At 50.9% G+C, this 20,617-nt stretch overlaps 1 long non-coding RNA gene across 1 annotated transcript; it reads left to right on the top strand.

The window, feature by feature from the left end:
- The first annotated feature begins 10,119 nt into the window (after positions 1-10,119).
- LOC106505355 (uncharacterized) lies at positions 10,120-13,421 on the top strand. Its single transcript, XR_002336769.2, has 2 exons — positions 10,120-10,377; positions 12,225-13,421. It is a non-coding gene; the product is annotated as an uncharacterized LOC106505355 (long non-coding RNA).
- The last annotated feature ends 7,196 nt before the right edge of the window (positions 13,422-20,617 follow it).

A 20,617-nucleotide genomic window follows, 5' to 3' on the forward strand; every position in this document is an offset into this window, starting at 1 on the left:
GAGTGCACTCGCAGGCCCCTGGGCCTGGGCCAGACCCTTTCCCCAGCTCACGGCTCCTTCTCGATGCTCGATGCTCGGGTTCAGCGTCCAGGGCACCTCTTCGCAGGCGCTTTCTCCGTCATTATTTAAGCCGGCCCTTCTATTTTTCACAAAAGTGACATTTATTCGACTTGTTATTTTCTCTCCTTTTCGCAGCTGGAAGGCACGCTCCTCGGAGGCGGATGCCTGTCTCCCTCGTCGCCGAGCTGGGGTGAGCGCCCCCAGGACGGTCACATAAGCCCCTGAGCGACCTGGCCCCTTGGTTCACCTGTTCCTGGAAGAAGAGGGAATGCTGGGACCTGGCCCGCTGGCTTCATTCCGGCTGCAGGCCTTCCTGGGTCTCCCTCCCTGCACGGGCGTCCCCCTAAAGTCCACTATCTACCCCTTAGGGAGCTTTTTAGACGTGTCTTTCCTAACCCCTTCCCACGACCTGCTCTTGTCACAGCCACACTGTACATTGTGTGCTGTGGTCATCTGAAGGCCCAGGAGCTGCTGCAAGAGCCGAGAGCTTTCTGTCCACCAAGGGTCGGTGTGAGCCTCCAGGGAACGATGTGGCCCTGCTGGGAACTCACGCTCTATCACACCCACTACCTCCCCACCCCGCTTTTAAGGAGCATGGGGAGCTTTTGAAATCCTTGTTTCTATCTCCGACGAGCAATTCTTCATATGCGATCGTCCGGATCTTCAAACTCCCTGAGATGCGCATGCATTTCCCTTGAAGGAAAGGTCAGCCTCTTCCCATGGTGGCCTGGAGGCCCTGGACCGTGATGCCGACTGCCCACACCCTCCCTGGACATTGGTGGGGTGAGGGAGGGAGGAGGGAGTAGGGAAATGTGACATCGAGTGGGTACCAAGCGACAAGCATTTTAGATCGCAAGCAGGAAAGAAAATTCACTAATAAATACGCGGATCGGAGAATATTTACCAATCTTAGGTATCCCGAGCACAGTGTTCCAAAATGATGACACATGAGAAATAAATAAATGAAGTCTCCACACCCTCAATCTGAGGACCCGCCAGGCCTTGTGCACAGGAAGCAGCCCCACTTGGCTTGTCTGTCTCTGGAGAGGCCGGCCCCGCCAGGCATAGCGCATTTTCCTATTGAGACACTGTCTACCTTTGGTCGATGCTTCCAAAGGCCGCGTTGGGCACTGGCGTTTGAGAGCCGGCCGGATGCCAGTCCGCCAGATGGCTGCAATGATAAGCATATGTCCAGGAGCAGGTACGTGTGCTGCCTTTGAGCCTTAATCAAAACCGCCCGGCGCTTACAGGTTGCAGATGTGGCCCTGACAGCTCGTCATCTCGTGGGGGTGAGAGGACGTGCCATCTCTCCCAGTGCCCAGCGCCGCCTTAGCTGCAAAGTCAACAGCCAGACAGAGTTAAACAGGCAGGTGCTGGAGGGAGAGGCTGGGGGCGGTGGCTCCTTGGACCACTCCGCCTGGCAGAAGCCTGCCCCCCGTACCTGGGGTCTCCAGCCCTGCTCCCCATGGCTCAGACCTGAGGCTGTGCTGGCCGGACCCTCCCTGAGACCTGCTGAAACATTCTCCCAGTCACATGACCTTGACATTCATCTATTATCAGGTTGCTCCGTGGGACTTGGCCTCTAAAAGCAGGGGCGGGGCTTTCTCCGCTTCCCATCCTCCCCCCACACCCCCAAAGATGCAAACTGACTATCAAGGCAGAGTCGCTTCTCCCCTGGCCCTCCCCTTCGGATGTATTTATGCCCTAGCGAATTCTTTTTGGCAAAGATGAGCGGATCTCAAGGCACAAAACTCGTAAGCTTGGACTTGACGTCCTCAATTGACTGGTGCAAACGCAGCCTGCAAAGCCGCCCCCACCTGATATCTGGTCAAGAAAAAATCCAGAGCCCTGGGGTGACATTTCACAGGCAGGAGCGGCGGTCACCGCCTCGGCCACCAGCCGCATGGCCATCACAATGTCTGACTTGTCTACTTCCGGGGCCGCCGGATGGAACGTGCTGAAGAGACGGATGGATGCACGCGCGGCTCAGATCCACCGTCATTACCCCAGTGGGTGTCTACCTGTGAGACAGGAAGTGGAAGTGGCCACGTTGGCTAAGAGCCGGGCTTCTCTTGGCAGATCAGTGGGGAAGGCAAATGCGGGAAACCCCACTGGTATGAAATGACGGCAACCCTAAGAGTGTAACCCATTCGTTTTCACTCCGTGTGTCCAAGAGCAGGGAGTGCGGGTTGAATCAGACAGGGGTGAGTGGGCTACTGCAGGTCTCCCGTAGAGCAGGGCGGGCCTCGGGTGAGCCATCGCTGTCTTCAGACTGGAGGCCTGGCCCAGATTCTGAGATAACAGGGCCAGTCCCATCGAGTATCCTACTCCATGAAGGTCAAAGTCAAGGGAGAGTGTTTCAAACAGAATTAATTATTCACATGTATCTATTTAGCCAAATTGCACTCTTATTTATTTGTTTATTTTTAGGGCCCCACCCGCGGCATATGGAAGTTCCTGAGCTCAGGGTCAAATTGGAGCTACAGCTGCCGGCCTACACCACAGCCACAGTAGCACAGGGATCTGAGCCACATCTGCGACCTACACCACAGCTCACAGCAACGCCAGATCCCTGACCCACTGAGCAACAGTTGATTGCCCGGGAGCCACACGTGGCTCTCTCTTGGCTTATATCATTGAAACAAAACCGCTATGGTAAACAGAGTAACCATGCATGAAATATGACTTAGAAAAAATTTATAGTAATAAGATATCTGCCGTTCAAAGGGTAAATTCTAAAGTAAGATTTTTAAAGCATGGTTTTGCATTCTGAGGTGCAGAATGAGAATCTCTTAAAAAAGCAAAATATTGTGTAACTGTGTATTTTTCTAGGGGCCCAATCCATAACCGCCAGGAGATTCCCAAAGAGTTAAAAAAATAAAGGGGGGGGGAATTCCCATCATGGCTCAGCAGAAACATATCTCACTAGGAGCCATGAGGACCCAGGTTCGTTCCCTGGCCTCGCTCAGTGGGTTAAGGATCCGACGTTGCTGTGATCTGTGGTGTAGTTTGCAGATGCGGCCCAGAGCCCATGTTGCTGTGGCTGTGGTGTAGGCTGGTGGCTACAGCTCCGATTTGACCCCCGGCCTGGGAATCTCCATATGCCTCGGATGCAGCCCTAAAAAGACCAAAAAAAAACAAACAAAAAAACAAACAAAAAAAAAAAGGCAAAAAACCACTGATTCAAAATGAAACATAAATCCCCAAATGGACAATTTCCAGTTTCTCTTCTAATAATGATTGTACCAGTCACTCCATCAAACCCTTCTCAAGGCATGCATGTGTTAAACCACCAGCAATGACATGCTCAGGGCTGCCTGATTTCCCCAGTCGCATTCCTGGCCCCAAAACCCTCCCCGGCCGAGGCAGAGGAGGGAACAAGCAAGCAGTCTGCAGTGGCAGAGCCAAGCTGTCCCTTCTGTCTTCTGTAATATCAGCGTCCATCCATTTTGCTTAGCTCTGCCTGTAAACTACAATTTCCTCGGGCCTCGTGAAACCTGAGGGTACTCCCAGGAGGATGGATTCCTTTTTGGCAGGTCCAGCAGGCAATAAAACGAGATTACTCAGAGGTAAAGAATGTTCTTAGAAATTCCTTTTTACTATTGTTTTTTTGTTTTTTTTTTTTAACTGATCATGCCAAAAACCACACCTTGTAATTCTGGGAAGTTCACTTTCCACGGCTCTGTAAAGGAGTCTGTAGACCCCAAACTGCAGCTTCTACAGATGATCACAGGGCATTAAAGCTTGCAGAAAACTTTTTTTTTTTTTTGGCCACACTCGCAGCTATGGAGTTCCCGGGACAGGGATTGAGTCCAAGCCACAGAGGCAGCAACGCCAGATCCTTAACCCACTGCACTGGGCCAGGCATGGGATCAACCCCGAGCCTCTGCAGTGTCCTGAGCCGCTGTAGAGACAATGCCGGATCCTTAACCAGCTGAGCCACAGTGGGAATTCCCTGAAAATCTTTTTTAAAAACCCCAGGATTGTGCGTATGGTGACCCCGACGGGAAAAATGAAACAAATCAAGTGCTAAAGCTGAATTGCAAAGAGGCTCAAAACCAAGGGGGAACCCTGGGCTTAAAAGATAAGTCACAATTCTCAAGGGATTTACACGCATTAATTTAAAGCCATATGTATGTTTACTTATCATACACAAAAGAGAGATGGGTTGGAAGAAGCCATATCTCAAAAATCTCACAAAATTTTGTTTTATTTTATTTTATTTTTTATTATCATTTATTCTGGTCTTTTTTTGTCTTTTTAATTTAGGGCCACAGAGTATAAGGGATGACTCTAGAACCCAGAAGGATTTTTAGGGGAGTAAAATTAGTCTGTCCGATACTACAGTGAGGGTTGTATGTCATTAGACACCTGTCCAAGCCCATAGAATATACTAGACCAAGAGTGAACCCACGTGTAAAACATGGACCCTGGGTGCTGAGGACGTGACAAAGTAGGTCCATCACCTGTACAGACAGACGTACCTTCTTCTGCAGGTTGTTGATGGTGGGTGTAGTCATCAGGGTTCTCCAGAGAAACAAGACCAATAGAATATGGATGTACATGCACAGATGCCTTATAGGGACTGGGCTCACAAGATTAGGGAAACGGACACATCCCAAGACAGCAGATGTTATGAGCTCCAGTCCAAAGGCCAGGAGGCTTGAGCCCAGGAGCAGCCAATGTCCCAGGTAAAAACCAGTCAGGCAGGAAGAATTCTCTCTTCCTTGGGGGAGGGTCAGCCTTTGTCTATGCGGGCCTTCAACTGATTGGGTGTGGCCCACCTGCTCATGCGAGGGTGATCTGCTTCACTCAGTCTATAAATTCCGGCATTGATCCCATCCAAAATGACCTCTCAGGCACAGCCAGAATAACGTTGCACCAAATATCTGGGCACCCATGACCCAGTCAAGTTGATACATAAAATGAGCCATCACACGGGGAATCTGTGCATTTGGGGTGTGGGGTGGGGGGAATACAGGGACTTTCTGTACCTTCCACACAGTTCTTTTGTGAACTCCAAAACAAATGATTAACAACTCAGAAGAACAGCACGCTTCTCGAAGAAGTTGCCTCCAGATATACCTACATGAAAGGTGAATGACTGTTACAGAAATGCATTTCGGTTAAGTGAAATTGATCAGCTAGATTCATCAGACCATTTGTTCAACGCTGCCCCCCACCACCATGCTAGGCAGGGATTAACTCACACCCTACTGCCTGGTAATAGTCAAAACTGGCGATTTAAATGTGTCTAATGGTGATTCTGCTAGCGGCATGGAAGAGGATTGTGGGTGCAGATAAAAGTAGAGAGAGAAATCTTCAGTCCAGAGAATTCTACCCCCTGTAGTACAGACAGCAGGAGAGGGGTCCCTTAATGTTAAACCAGAGCTCAATAAAAACCAAAGGTTGGAAAACTGTTGCCCAGGACTCAGAGGTGGCCACCTTATGTTTTGCAAATAAAGTTTTATTGGAACACAGCTACTCTTGTTTCTTTAGCTCTTGTCTGTGGCTGCTTTTGCAGTCCAATGGCAAATGCAACGGAGAGCATATGGATAAAAGCCTAACATATTTACCATCCGGCCCTTCGTAGAATAAGCCTGCCACTTCCTGATAAAGTTCATCAATGGTTGTTTTCTGAAGGGGAATTTTGCCGTTTAATTTTATGAGGGTCACAAAACCAACCTCTTCTAAATAGACTCTGGCATCCTGAATCAGATCTTGGAGGAGAAAAGGAATATTAGTTTGAAACAGGGCAAAATCTGAATACAGTCTGGAGCTGGGTTGAAAGTGACACAGCAAAGTTCATTTCAGGGTCTTCATGCATGTACCACAGTTGCATAAGAAGCTATCGCTGGGGAACGTCTCGGTACTAGCCATGCAACTTTTTAAAAAAATCTAAAATTATCCCAAGATAAAAAAAAAAGTGTATTTAAAGAAAAATTCTCGGCAAATGGATATGTAAAATAAGAATTCAGAATGTGAATTGAGTCTGTCTCCCGTCCTAGCAGTGATGTGGCCATGGGAGTTGTTCATTCATTTATTCAATAAACATTCAAGAACTTGCAAGCAAAAGACGTGCTTTTACACAAGTGTGGATAAGCATAATCCTAATAATAGTTCCCAGATTTTGGTAATTTTATCCAAGCTCAGCGTTGACATGGGTAACAAGTGCATTGTGAGCAGGCGAACTGGGGTCTGGACGTGAAGGTAACAACTAATGCAGAAGCCACACCATAATAAAGTCTTTCACTTTTAACCTTCCCAGAGGAAGGTTAAAAAAAAAAGAAGTAGTAAATGAATACTTCCTTATTTATGAGAGGAGGAGGTAAAGCCATCTTTGAACGTCTGCTCTGTGCACGGGCGGTGTGCTTCCTCTCTTGGTTGCTTTCCAGATCTGAGCACCATGAAAGCATCAACCCAGACTAAACCCAACTTGCCGAGGCTGAGGGACCAGGCTGGTAAACGCTGCTTGTGACAGCAGATCAGGGGACGTTGTTTAGACTCCTGAAAGATCGTGTCGCACTCGGACGGTGTTCTGGATGACAGGGAGGCCAGACCCTTCAAAAGGCAAATTCGGGGATGAAACCACGCCCCAGGCATGACCCGCGTCGTAACCCTCCAACCCAACCTTGAGCGGGTCAGACCCCCGCCAAAGAGAGCCGCAAAATGGCCAGTGGTGTCTGCGTGTGGAGACCCTTGGGGTTTCATTTCTTTGGTTTATCAATTGTACAGAGAAGGAAGAGTCTCCCACCCTTTTCTTCCTAGGGGATGGCCCCATGCTGTCCCCAGTGAATGTCAGGGCACGTCAGGTCACCTGCCCACAGGAGAGAACAGGTGTAATGAGCGGCTATTAAGAAGAGCCTCTATCCCGTCCTGTTCCTCTAAGGTTTAGACTGTACGTGGTGGGTCAACACCGCAAAGCTGCAGGGAAATAACCACACATCCCCCCTCTGCTGTTCAGTCTTAGCTTCGTCCCCTGCAAAGTGAAGGGATCAGAATAATAACACGGATAGTTCCTTTCGGCTCCGAGATTTATAACATTGCGGCAAGACCGCAAGCCCGTGCGCTCTGGCTTCCAAATGCTCGCTTTGACCCCTGGGATGTGTCCTCTGCAAAGAGAGGCCAGCGTGGAGCGCTGGAATCCTGCGTGGATCATACGGGTCAGATAATTCTGATATTCAGAAAGGTCCTACTCCCAGCAAGCCCAGGGGTCCGGCCTTTGGAACCACTGTTTTAAGATCCAGCTGAGATCCAGCAAAGGCGGTCGTGGTCTGAAGGAGGAAACTTGAGTTTGGGGGGGAGAAAATCCTATTGTTTGGATGGTATTTCCTGTCATAAAGTTGGAGTCAGAGTTTTCACTCCGAAGCCGGAAACGAAGTGTTTCCTTATTGCCAGAGGCCTGAGATATGGGGTTAAAAGTCCCGGCACAGAAAGTAAGTCCGTGGCAAGTCATGTTCCCCAGGAAAAGCTGGCCAAGAGTCCCACGTGGGACAAGGAGGGGGCACCCAGCTTCATGAGCATGTTCTAACCTAACCCCACATCGGCTCTCTGGAGAAGAGAAAGTTGGGCCTCCCATCAGAGGACACCGCCTCTCAGGCCAAGTCATTCACCCCAAGTCCTACAACTAAGAAGGACCTCGGACCCAGGGCGTCAGAACCCAAAGTCCACGACCAGCAACACTCCACACGGAGCCCCAATGCCTGGGACTTCGATGTGCAGAATCAGTGTCAGAAAGGGGCCTGCCCAGCCAAGTGACAATTTTACTTTCCTTCTCAGAAACAAAACGTGGACCAAGGTGGATCCCGGGTTTGAGAAGCCCAAGGCCGATCCCTCCTCTGTCCTGGGGACCCCTCAGTGGGTCCATCGGCCACTGGCCCATCTCGGAACAGCCACCTCTGAGCTCTGGGGGTTTCCTCAGGTAACCTGACCTTGTGAGCAACTAGCACTCGGGCAAGTGGGTTAAAAATGCTACTCAGCTTCCCAGTTATAAGAAGAACTCCCAAGAGATTTCAAGTGGAGTACAACATATAATCAAAAAGTTTCGTCTTCACACAACAAAGACGAAACTACAGTTTTTTCTATTAAATTATAGTTCTACTCATCAGCTCTTTCTGTGCCTCTTTATTTATTTATTTATTTAGCTTCTTTATGACTGCACCTGCAATATATGGAGGTTCTCAGGCTAGGGGTCAAATCAGAGCTGCAGCCACTGGCATACACCAAAGCCACGGCAACTGGGGATCCAAGCAGCATGTGTGACCTACACCACAGCTCACGGCCACGCTGGGTCCTTAACCCACTGAGCGAGCGAGCAAGGTCCGGGCTTGAACCCGCATCCTTGTGGGTACTAGATGGGATTGTTTTCACTGCTGAGCCACGAGGGGAACTCCTCTGTGCTTCTTATAATCTCTTTTTCTGAGTCTCTGATGATAATACTATATATTACTTACAAAACTGCTTTTCCTTTTCAGGAGTATATACTTCACCTAGTATGCCCACGTTGCAAAATTGTATTAAAGATCTCTTAAGAGCCTGATCGAATTAAATACACTGCTCCTTCGCTGAATGTCAAGATATGCTCAGATTGCATCCTGTGCTTTTGCCTATTCTAAGAAAGCACATGTTTGCTGGTGCCATGGACAATGGCTTGTCATTCAACACAAGTGTCCTTGTTTAGAAAGTTGGGGTATTTATATATTGTTGTTTTTGAAAGTTCCCAACATTTAGTTCCTCTAATACTTATTGAAGTTTTATCTATGTCTTAAGCTAGTTGTCACAAGTCAGAGACTTCTTTTATCCGACATTTCCAACCACGCAAACTTATCTTTAATGATAAGACGTATAAACTGATGGTGTTCAATCACTTTCACCTACGAAAACGATAACTTCATACAGTGCCACCTGATATAGCTGGTTGAGTGAAAAGCAGAAAACTTTGCAATTATTTTCTCGAAGCTGAAGAATGAGAATAGCCTATGTCAGAGTTACATTGTGTATTTCTTTCCAGCACTTTCTTCATGCATCTGCAGAGCTAAGAAAAGTACGCGCGTACAGAGCGTCGGAGAGGTTCTCAGCCCAAGGAGCGAAAACCGCAATTGGGCTGAGAATCAGAAGTGGCAGGACTTCTGTGTCTAAGGAAGCAATCTGATGGTAGCAGTTCTGTAATACAGTCTGCAGTGAGTTCGCTGAAGACACGCTGTTCTGTTGTTGTCGGTTCCTGCTTGTTGAAATGCAGCTTCTGCAACGAGGACAGAAGGAAAGCGGAAATCTAAGAAAACCGTTTGGAAGGGGAAAAACCAAAGAAGCAAACAATAAGGGTTTCCAAATATTGAGGAAAAATAAGAACAGACCAGCTTAAAATGTGTGACCAGATGTTGGAGGAGAGCCTGGACGTGTGTGTGTGTGTGTGTGTGTGAGTGAGAGAGAGAGAGAGAGTGTGGGTAGGTGTGCCTGTGTGCACGTATGTACATGTGCGTGCAGGTGGGGAGCCTACGTGCATATATGTGAGCCTGTGTGCCTGTGTGTGAGTGTGGCTGGCCATAAATGTGTGCACGTGTGTATATGTGTGCATATATATGCTTGTCGGCTGCAGGCATGTGTATGTGTGAGCGTGTGAGCCTGGGTGTGAGTGTGGGGTGGGTGTGAGCGCATGTGTGCGTTTCTACGTTCACAGAAGATAAGCTGGAAAGTGCCCACTGAATCCAGCTGAACTGGCTTGAACTTGGACGAGCTGGAATTGAATCAAAGGCATCCCCAGAGCTTTGGGAGAGGAAATGAACCGAAACCTCTGTTTCCAGTTAGGGCGGAATTAACTCCATAATTGGGTCTGGCAGAGTGACTCTGCGAGCTAGGAATTTTGATAGATGGTGTTTTGTGAGCGAAGCGAGGCTGAAGTTTCGACATAAATAACACACTTGTTCCCAATTTCAGGGCAAGAGTTAAATTCTAATCCAAGGATGTCTTCAATGCCCTTTTTTCATTCTCTTCCTCTTGAGTTGAGAAATCACGTGCAGTCAAGTAACAAGGGAGGGATTTCTCAACTGATGCTCCCAAGGCAGAGATGAAAGAGAAAACCATGGATCGTGAGCAGAAGGGGTGGGGACCCGGCCCGAGGGGCCCGTGCAGAGCTCTCAGAGGGTTATCGTGTGTGGCCGCAGCTCCAGCCACACGGGGCTTCCCAAGCAGCCTCTGCAAGGGCCACTCGCAGACCCGCCCTGGCTGCAGCCCTCACGCCCTGGGATCCCAGTCCCTCTGGGGGTCCCAGCAAGGCATCAGGATCAAAGGCATCACAGCGCATCAGCTGTCCCTCTTGAGGTGGGTCCCGGTTCCTGAGAGGAGCGGGGGGGGAGATCAGGCTTGTTTCTGGGAACGAACCCTTTACAGCAGGTCGAAGACCTACACTCGCAGGAAATCTTCGGGTTCAGACAGAAGGTCTGCAGTTAACAGGCTGGGAATCTCGGCTCTGCCCCCACATAAAAGTCAGTGGGGTAAAGGGTCACCTCTCCAGGGCTTTCCTCTTTATAACAGGGCGATAAATAGAAAGATTTTTATGGGGAAAAAAAAAAAAAAAGATGAGGCATCGAGTGCACAGGTTGGCCCTGTGGATATAACCAGTGGCTTCCTGTGGCCCACGCCGTCTTTCTGAACCTCTCAGAGGGAACCTGTTTTATCTGCTAGAAACCTTGCAGGCTCCTCGTGGGGAGAGGAGGAAGCCAGCCGGGGCCAGGCAGAGGACTCCTCCGCGGGCGTGGGTAGGAAGAGGTCAGGAACCAAGAAGGAAGTGGACGGACCGTGGAGCCCCGGGCCCCCGGCCCTGGAGTTCCCTGGACGTCTCCACACCCCAAAGAGGAGAAATGAGAGGCTGCTGCCCACGCGATGGCAATTTCTCTTCTGCATTTTCTTGTCAACCGTGGGGGCTAAACGACATCTGGAGAGACTTCTGCTGAGCCAGACGACGGGACCAGAAGGTGCTCGGTCCAGTGGAGATGTTGAAAGGGGTGGACCTGCCTTGGCCACTGGGCCCTGTCTGTGCCGGTTTTGATCTGCAGAGCCTGCCCCGGGGACAAAGCACGGGAGCTGGGCTGCCCCTCGTCTCAGGAAGCCCTCCCTTCCCTGCCTCCCTGAACCCCTTTCTTCTCCTTCCCGCTGTCCTATCTCTGTAAGAAATGCAGACAAGAGAAAATGCCTATCTGTGTCTCCAGGTGACAGCCAGAGTGAATGCACAAGCATTTGTCACCAAGTGTGTCCACAGACGGCCGTAGACTCCACCATCGGAAGGGTAGACTCCATGCTGGAGGCCACCCCACCTTCCAATCCAAACGCAGCCTTGGGGCAGGGTCCCCGAGCCTCCAGTTTGTGATGCAAAGCTTTGGTTGTTTTTCTTTTTTTTTTTTTTTTTTTTAAAGACTCAAGCCCTACGGAAGCATTTCCGTTCAAGACGAAATTGTTTAATTGGACAGAGGAAAGAGTCTCGGGGGATTCAGAGGGAAGGAGGCTGAACTCTGTGCATTTTCTTTATCCGCTCTTATCTTAAACCCTGTGTCAGAGAGGGTAAACAGACGCTTCTATTTCTGTGCATCTGAGTTGGCAACACCAACGTGTTGTGCACATAAAGGTATATATTGGCTTTTTATGAGACGCTGGGTTAAACACCCTTCATCTTTCTGGATGCGCTCCTGTACGCGACAGATTCGGAAATCCTAAAAGCAAATCTTAGCAGAGCAAACACGTTTTCTCTGTAGAAGTGCAGTCACAGAAGAGATTACATTCCCCTGCGACTGGCCCCCTACATTCAGCGGTAATATTAGAGCATCATTCTAACACACATGTATACATGTATAATTTCCAAATCCACTCACACCAGCTCCATTTTGATCGTGGGAATGCCTTGCCAACGGCAGGGGGAGAAATTACAAGTGGATCTGGTCTTTGTCCCTGGTGAAGGCTGGTGCGGCTAAACATCCAGTTTGGTGACTGACTCACATACCTTCTCATCGCTGCTTAGAAACGGTGACGGCAAAAGCCCAGAGACATCCCTCACCTGTTTGAGGGGCTCCGGCTCCGAAGCATACTTAGTGTTTACCCTTGAAAAGGTCAGGGCCTTAGAAAAAGAGGGAAATCTAATAACCATGCATAGTTTTGTTTTGTTTTGTTTTTTTCAGGTGATCAGTCCACCGGTTCGATAGCAACAACAGCCTGCTTCGTCCCAGAGTGGGCATGCAGTTTCGAGCTAACTGGTCGTGGCTAGAATAGCACTAAGATGCAGATTTGAGGGCACCCAGCTAGACTCTGGAATTGGGTTTGGATTTGACAGTAACCAACATATGAAATCTGGGGCACTGACCCTTCATTTCCTCATTTATAAACTGGGGATGATACTAGTACAACCTAAGGCACAGCCGTCTTGTGAAAATTGAATAAAACATGGAGCACGATGCCTGGGACGCACTTGGTGAATGTTAGCTGCTGTCATTTTTATTCTTTTTCATGAGAGGGATTATTTACTGGATTGGGAGTGAACACCGAAAGTGGCAATCCGATTGGAAAAAAATTGGACACATTTTACCCCAGAATAACTTGTGCATAGTCATGAAACAAAATACAGTCAGATTCGTTGGTGGGGTCTTGCGTTCCCATCCCTGCCTGCTGGGGGTCTGGCCAAGGTCCTGGCTGGGATCCGAGGAGTCTTCTTTCGTATCATGTCCTTGCCTCTTTTTCTCAGCCTCTCTGTGAGTGAGACCAGAGGGCGTCACAACAGCCCACGCCGGCCTGACACCGTCCCGACTCCAGGACCGACTCTGCGCTCTGGAACATGCTTCTCCTCTTCTGTGGCTGAGGAAAGATCATGTAGGCCCTATCTGAGTGCATTTTTGTGGTTCTTATCCTCAGAAACTCTCTCTTTTGATGCTCTCACCTTTCTTTTGACTGCCCGGCAAAAGTTCTGCCTAAATGAAGGCTGTGACCCATTTGTCCACAATGAGATAAATATTTATCCTGTCTGTAAATATTTCCTTTTTCTTTTCTTTCCCTTTTCCTTTTGCTTCTGCTCTTGGGTTCTGTTCATTGAAAGATTCGTATTTCATTTTTAAAAGTCAAATCTATGACCCTGTAGTTTTTTCCATGGATTCATACGTAGAAAACATCCTTCTGAGATGAGTTATATTTCTACTTACACATTCGTCGACATCTTTATATTTTTCTTTTCTATATTTAACGCTTTAACCCAGCCAGAATTTTTTTGTATATATTTTCTCTCAAGTGAGAATCTAGGCTGTGTTTGTTTGTTGCTTGGCTATGTTTTTGCAAATATTAGCTGATGTCCTAGCATTATCTATTAAATGAAAATGTCATTTCTCGCATGAGTTTAACACGCCTATTTTATCACATAATAAATGTTTTATCTAAGGGCAGGTCTCCCTGAAAACACCCCCCAGAAATGCCTGCCAACATCCAGAGATGAGGTGGCAAAAGGTGAGACCTTCCAAGACAGAAGACAAAGAGGCAGCCATGCCTGAGCAAATGATTTCCCATGGTTGCTTCCCTCCCTGGCTACACGGGCCCCTTGGCTAAGAGGTACGGAGCTCAGGAACCTTTTTGCTGGCTGGTTGGCTTCCCTGAGTAAACATTAAGCCCCACTGCAGCTCGCTGAACAGGTTCCTGCATATCGAAGTGTTTAGCAGGTGCACAATCCGGGCCAGAGCGAACATACTCAGCACGGCGGGTCCAGCTGCTAGACAAGCTGATTCTCAAGGTCACAGGAAGAATCTTGACAGCATCCTTCTGCGCCCTAGACCACACAGGGCTAAGAGCTGATGCGCTGCTCTCACCTGCCCGGGTGGATTCCAGAATCCCCTCATGCGTCCGCAGCAACAGGAGGGGAGAAACCAGGGGACTCTGCCCAAGAGCTCGATGAGACGAGTACATCCGATGACAGACGCTTACATGGTGGCTCCCAGGAAGGTCATTGCCACTGCACGTCTAGCAAAAGCTAGAGCGTAGTTCCCTGTGCTGTGCAGTAGGTCCGTGTTGATTATCTCTTTTCCATGTCGTCACGTGTATATACGTGAATCTCAAACTCCTAATTTACACCCCCTCGTCCCCTCTTTGGTAACCATATGTTTGTTTTCTAAGCCAATGAGTTTCTGTTTCATAAAAAAAAAAAAAGTTCGTCTGTATTATTGTTTTAGATTCCACGTATAAGTGATATCATGATTTCTGTCTCTCTCTGTCTGACTTACTTCCCCTAGTATGATAATTTCATTATTCTGTAATTACCTATATGGGAAAAGAATCTAAAAAAGAATGGGGGAGTTCCCGTCGTGGCGCAGTGGTTAACGAATCCGACTAGGAACCATGAGGTTGCGGGTTTGGTCCCTGCCCTTGCTCAGTGGGTTAACGATCCGGCGTTGCCGTGAGCTGTGGTGTCGGTTGCAGACGCGGCTCGGATCCCGCGTTGCTGTGGCTCTGGTGTAGGCCGGTGGCTACAGCTCCGATTTGACCCCTAGCCTGGGAACCTCCATATGCCACGGGAGCGGCCCAAGAAATAGCAACAACAACAACAACAAAAAAAAAAGACAAAAGACTAAAAAAGAATGGACATGTGTGTATGTATCACTGAGTCACTCTGTTGTACACCTGAAACTAACACATGATTCCAAACCACCTATACACCAATATAAAATGTTTAAAAGACACAACGATTTACATGGAAGAAGGAAGAGCCTGGAACAGGCAGCTGCTCAGAGGGTCCCCACCTGACCCCAGCTACACCAGCAGAGGCCTTGGTGACCAACAGGCAGCTGCTCAGAGGGTCCCCACCTGACCCCAGCTACACCTGCAGAGGCCTTGGTGACCAACAGGCAGATCTGGGTGACGACATGGCTCACGGTCACCAAGCTTCACGTCTGTTAATCCCTAGAGCATAACAGGTGAATTTGTGTGGGTTTTATTAACCGTGTCCTAGAAATTAGCTGAAACCTAAAACATTTTTTCAGGGCACCCTCTTCTCTTCGATACCTTCCCTTCTTGGACAACTCGATCCTGAGGCTCCCTTGTGGGTCAGAGCAGGGGGCTGGCCACCCTGGGTGGACAGAGCCACAGCGGAGCACAGGGCGAGGGGGCATCTGGAGAGGCTCCATCTCAAATTGTCCACAATGGCTGTGGTCGTCACAGCCAAAGTCCCCGGAATCCAGGGAAGACCCAGGAGCTTCTCCAGGGCAGAGGAGGCAAAGAAACTGAGGATTACAGGCAGCTCGAGCTTCTGAAGCGGACCCTTTGGTTTCAAACCACTTTGGGGGCAAAGGTGCTTGCTGGCGGGGGGCGGGGGACGGGGGGGATGGGGGACGGGGACTCCGGTGGCCAGGTATCCTGTTGAGTCTGGCTTTGCCAGCTAGCTCTGTGGGGGTCATGGGAGAGAATGTGTGTGTGTGTGTGGAAGACACGCAAATTCAATCCCCGGTCTGGGAACCGAGATCCCGCATCAGCCACACACGCCACGGCCAAAAAAAAAGACATGCACTGAAACGGTCAAGGGTCCTGAGGTATCACGTAGGCAACCTGTTCTCTAAAGGTTCAGGGACACGATTCCTTTCGCTCTACCTTTGACTTTTGTGTAAGTAGTTTGTGCTTTGCTGGAAAACTCAGACTTCCTATAGCTGATTCCTTGATGCATGAAGGGAGGGTACAAACGTGGAATGAAAATAAGTCTCAGGGCCCCCGGCAGCCTGTGCCACCACGTGGGGTGCACCATCCCCACGCCTCCAGCTGAGGGGGCGCGAGTCCAGGTCATGCCAGCCTGAGCTGCGGTGGCCCATGGGCTCCCAGTTGCCTGCGCGGGTGCAATGATGAACCCCCTGCAGTGTGCCAGCGTCCTAAATAAAGGCTGGTGAGACCCACAGGGGATGTCCTTGGACGGCCAACCCAGGAGGAAGGGAGCGGCTGACGCCAGAGCCGGTCAAGAAAGGTCTGCTTTTGGAGTCCAGTCAAGTGCACATCCACTGAGAGACGACCGGGGAATCTCAGGACGGGGATAATGGCAAGGCTAAAAATAACCCGAGCTGCCATTTACGCCATGTGCTAAATCCTCTGTGCCACCATCTCATGTGACCACCACACCCTCCTGCCAAGAGAGTATAATCAGTGCCCCCGCGGGAGGGGACACCCGAGGACCGGGGGTTAACCGAGGCAGTGCCTGTGACCCATCAGCTAGGCTCCCTGTGGCTGTCGTTTCACACACGGGAGAGTATGGAATCCATACGTTTTACAGCCGAAGCTAATAGAACATCATATATCCTTTACATCTCCATGGAAAATTAAAACAGAACCAGCGTGGCTACGGTCGCTCTGCTCTGTCATCATCACAGTCAACCTGGGAAAGGGACTAGTGCGTGCTGGCTCCCACAGCTGGGCCCCCAGGGCAACCACGCGGGGGGCTGGCCCGGGGTCACGGCCTGTGATCAGAGGGCTGGACACCCCACTGTCTCGTTCCAGAGCTGCTCTCTCAGCCTGCCCTCCATGGAGTTGCAGGCCCCTGTGAAGGGGGGCGTCCACTTTGTCAGGGCAGAACTCACTAGAAAAAGGCCCGGGAGCATTTTTCAACACAGGCCCCTTTCCAAGCAGCCGGCCTGAGTTTGGGAGCAGCATTCCGGGGTCCCTCCTTCATTGCCTGGCCTTCTAGTCAATCCTCTCCGCTCCTCCTGGAAGAAGACCCCTCCCCCTTTCCCCACCCCCCACGGCCCCGCTGTGCTTTGAGTGACTCCCTGGAATCTTCGTATTCGAGAGCAGGTCAAGTCTTGTCTTGCAGCTGGGACCTGGCACCCACTACGCTCAGCACAAGGGGCCAGGGTCCCGCGCTGGACATCCTTGCTCTGGTCACATAGAGACGGCATCCAGCTGGACACAGATCCCCGGCATCCGGCAGGACCATCTCAGTGGCTGCCCCAAAGGGGCATGAGGGGGCACTCCCAGGGGTGTGGAGGCGGGCGCGGCACCCGGAGCCCCAGGGCTGACCTGTTGCTGTAACCAGCTGGGCCGGTGGGGTCTGAATGGGGTGTTGCTGCTGTGCCCCCTCCCTCCCCAGGAGTGAGAAATCCCCTCCAGGAACCTAAGCCAGCAGCTGGGGTCTGAGGAAGGGAGAGTCTGCGGAGCCTGGGGTCTGGGCACAGACCCCAGGGTGGCTGAGCTGCCCCTCCGCAGGCACCCATGATGCTGCAAAGGGCAGGGGGCCCACCCAGGGCTCCCAGGAGCCCCCCTTTGGGTTTCTTCAAAGGACAAGCTCTTGGGTTTTCCCATCAGCATCCCAGAGGCTCTCCTGCCTTTTGGCCACGTCCTGGGTGAGAGTCCCTGCCCATCTCGACCTGGCTGTAAAGCCTACTGATTAAAGTCTCCAAGTTCAAATTCAGCCCCGCCCCCCTGCTCCGAATAATGCAACGGACTTAAAAGGAGAACACGGTTCTTTTCTGGGCTCAGTACCAAATCCACTCCAGCGTGACTGGAGTGGATTTCACACCCAGAGCATCCAAGGGCTCCTGCCCCAGGTCGCTGGCCCACGTGCGGCTCGCTCCCTAACCTTCCTGGCCGTGCATCTGGCCCTGTTTCAAAGGGCACCTCTCCCCCTCCCTCCCGTGGAAGCTGAGATCTGTGTGGGAAGCCTCGCACCGAGGACTGCTTTTCATTCTCCGTTCTTCAGGGCGCCGCAGCCACAACAAGAACCTCCTGACGGCGGCGGTGGGGTCGAGGGCGGGGGCGGAGCGCCCAGCCTCCGGGCTCCTGCGGGCTCAGCTTTGTTTCACGGGCAGCGCGGCCGCCGTCGAATCCATTTGGCCCCATTTAGGGACTAAGTACAGGAAGGTAGTTATTGTACAAGATTAGTTTCCTGTAGGCCATAAATTGGCAGTAGCAGAAAAATACAGGATGAATTTATTAGCGTGCAAGGTCAGCTCAAAGGAAGGCCAGGCTGCCGAGGGAGCGTGCTGTGGGCTTGCTTTTAACCCACCTCCCAAACTCAGCCAGGCTGAAAAAGACCCTTTAACTACTTAATTACTTCTTAATAGTTTTAAGCAAATTCAAAAGACTGTGCCTGTTGCTAAGGGCCTGGAGGTCCGAGCTGGCAGGAATTTGTCAGGAATTCCTGTTTGGACTGGAGTTTCTGAAACCTGCTTAGAAGCCCCCAGGAAACCTGCCTAGGGCTCTCCCCCTGCTGAGAGCCCACAGCAAGCCACGGCCTTGTGAGACGGCTTTTGGGGGGTTTTGTTTTGTTGGGTTTTTTCTGGGTTGTTTCGGGGGGGTTATTTTTGTTTTGGGGGGCTTTTGTTTTTCGTGGGTTTTTTTCTTTTTTTTCCTTTTCTTTTGTTTTTTTGCCTTGTTGACTAGGTATTTACTTTGACCCCCAGAATTCTATATTTGGGAACAAAAAGCAGCTTCTAACAGCAAAAAACAAACAAAACAATCAAGTTGAAAATACAATTGTTTCCAAGCAGAGATTCAACAGTGTGATACATGCCCTGCAGATAAGGGCTATAAAGGAACCTCGGGAGAAACCGTTTCGCGTGGACACTGCCTGGAGCTCAGATGCCGCGGCGGCAAGGTGGGCGGTGCTCCTGATAAAGACGTAGGTACCTTCGAGAGTGCTCCCGGCCACCTGAGGCGTCCCCGTGTTAGAAACACAATCCTCCCTTTTCCTTTTGATATTTTTCCAAAGGGCTTAAAGCTGTCAGGCAAAATTAGCCCCACTGGTATGAGATGAAGTGTTTGGAGCCGCGTTTGCTAGCGCGTTGGCAGGAAAGGTTGTAATTCAAATTTGAATGAGCCCCGAGACCTGCGGTGGGTTATGGGAGACCATTTCTCCTCCTCTTCGAGGCCCTGCCCCCACTCCCCACCCCTGCCTGTCCCCAGGGGAGCCTCTGCCTGACTCCAAGGGGGGGCGGCGGGGGAAGGGGGGGCGGGCAGGCTGGATCGCCCTCCTCCGCCTTAACTGGCAGATCACAGCCCTGTCGATTCTTCTGCTCTGTAGCAAAAAGGCGGGATGATGAACCCATCACTGCATAGCGGGGGCCCAGGCCACATTCACTAAGGGGGGGGTGCAGGTTCCTGGGCTTTGCTGCCCGCTGTCCCCTGCTGGTGGCCGCAGCCTTGGGGTCGGCTGTCACAAGCCCCTGGGTCTCCTGCCTGAAGTAGAGAGCAGGGTCCAGAGCCAGGTCCGGTTCTGAGGTTCAGATGGGCTCCTGGTTCCTGCCGGTCCCGGGCGTGTCGGTGCTTTCGTGCATCCGCGTGTCCCAGCCGGGCCGCCTCCATGCCCACGTCCGAACACGCGTCTCACCCGGTAGGTCTTCAGCAGACATTCGAGATCTGCTGGGTGACACGCAGCCCAGAGCCGGGAAGGGTCACAGCGCAGGCGCCAAACCGGGCTCCTCCGAGGCCACCTGCTCCTCCCCCTAGGGGCGGGGCCTGCACTGTCTCTACCGCCGAGGATGTGCGGAAGGTTTGGACAGCAGCAACTTGGCTGGGCTTTCTGTCCGCCCCCTTCCCCAGGAGACCAGGGTCTGGGGCGGCGAGTTCAAGCCCCAGCCCCCAGCCGTAGCTGTCTGACATCAGCTGCAGTCTCGGGGTCGAGCCAGACCGGACCTCCTGTGACCTTCCTCCAGCCAGTTATCACAAAACAAACCCGCATGTTGAGGGGAGAGTTCAAATCCTGAACCGTGCCAGCCAGGGCCCTCGAAAGGCCCCTTGGGGCCAAGCGCCGCTCGGCGGCTTCTCCACTAACCCAGCAGCAGGGCGAGTCTCCACCCAGCCGGGGGTCCGCGGTCCCCAACCCGAGATGGTGGCGTTGTTCTGACGCAGGTCTTGGCCAGTCTTCTAGCCTCAATCCAACAACTGTGTAGACCTTGTAAAACCAGGGACCCAATTCTCTGGACTCTGCCCTGGACAGACAACTCATAAAAGGCTATCCAGGAGCTCCCCGGTGGTCAGGTGGCTAGGATTCCGTGTCTTCACCAGCCTGGGTTTAGTCCCTGATCTGGGAACGGAGAGCCCGCATCAAGCCACTGCACACCATGGCCAAAAAACAAAAAATAAAAAGTATAGCATTAAAGAAAAAAGGCCATCCCACAGTGAATCGCCTGAACGTCTTTGTTGAGGCATCTTCAGACACATATGCTTTAGTTACTAATTCTGCTCTTATAAGGAAGAGAAGCATAGTTCTGAAAGGACAGAATGTTCCATCTTCGTGGCCAACTTCAAAAATGATCCAGCAAGCTCCAGGCATTACTGTGTTAGGGTTAATACATTTGCATATTTCATTGGTCATTTAAAAAAAATCCCCTTATTATAAAAACAGAGAAACAAAAGGTGATATATTGTACCAGGGAATACTACCCAACCATCAAAAGAATGCATTACTGACATGCGCAGACACACCTTGAAACGTGACTTTAGGTGAAGGAAGCCAGACACACGAGGCCATGAGGATCTGACTCCGTTTCTGTGAATTATCCGGGGTGCCCAAGTTAACAGAGACGGAAAGCAGGTGGGTGGCCGCCAGGGGCTGGGGGCAAACAGG

The sequence above is a fragment of the Sus scrofa genome, chromosome 11, assembly GCF_054392235.1.
Source record: "Sus scrofa isolate SSC_HxYL_T2T_F1_AM1 chromosome 11, Sscrofa_HxYL_maternal_Yorkshire_Landrace_v2.0, whole genome shotgun sequence".
Taxonomy (NCBI): Eukaryota; Metazoa; Chordata; class Mammalia; order Artiodactyla; family Suidae; genus Sus; species Sus scrofa.